This window comes from Larimichthys crocea, chromosome VI, assembly GCF_000972845.2.
Source record: "Larimichthys crocea isolate SSNF chromosome VI, L_crocea_2.0, whole genome shotgun sequence".
Classification (NCBI taxonomy): Eukaryota; Metazoa; Chordata; class Actinopteri; family Sciaenidae; genus Larimichthys; species Larimichthys crocea.
The window spans coordinates 24,976,068-24,976,684 of record NC_040016.1 but is presented as its reverse complement, the minus strand read 5'-3'; the positions used below and the strand labels follow the sequence as shown (position 1 = coordinate 24,976,684).

Sequence of the window (617 nt, the reverse complement as noted above, 5' to 3'; positions counted from 1 at the left end):
GTGTGTGTGTGTGTGTGTGTGTGTGTGTGTGTGTGTGTGTGTGTGTGTGTGTGTGTGTGCATGTGTTACATCTGTCAGTAGTTCATCACGAGACGGCACAGATCACAAATGTCCCTTTTTAAGTTTAGATGGACGTGATGAGAATTAAACACACAACCTCTATCAAAAGCTGAAAAAACACATTTTAAAGGGCTTTAAACCAAATAAATGACAGAAAACTGTAAAGACGTTATAGAAGCAGGCGAAGTCAGCTGATACAGAGTCAAAGGTCTCAGGTTTACGTCCCATGTTTTGCTTGATTTATGGCATAGTCTTAACTCAGCATGTCATACAGGGTATTCTTATTTTCAGAATGAGCATATTCTGAAAATAAGAATACCCTGTAATGTCAGACAGACATTTTTAATTGATTAAAATGCCAGAAATGTGTCTCATTTACACATTAAATGTGTTTTAAATGTTTATGTTGGCAGTTATCTTGTGCATGGAACCTATTTACTTCATCTAACGGCTGCACACGGTATTTTAGGAGTCCTGTCTTCACAACAAACGTTCAAAACTCTTAGATATTAGTTACGGAGTACCTCAGGGGTCTGTGTTAGGGACTGAAATTGTTC

At 37.9% G+C, this 617-nt stretch overlaps 1 long non-coding RNA gene across 1 annotated transcript in view; it reads right to left on the bottom strand.

Moving 5' to 3' along the window:
* Positions 1-431: 431 nt before the first annotated feature.
* Positions 432-617, bottom strand: part of LOC109138155 (uncharacterized) — a 5,193-nt gene continuing 5,007 nt past the window's right edge. Inside the window, exon 3 of the long non-coding RNA XR_002041846.2 lies at positions 432-617. This exon is cut by the window's right edge and continues 507 nt beyond it. This is a non-coding gene — a long non-coding RNA (uncharacterized LOC109138155).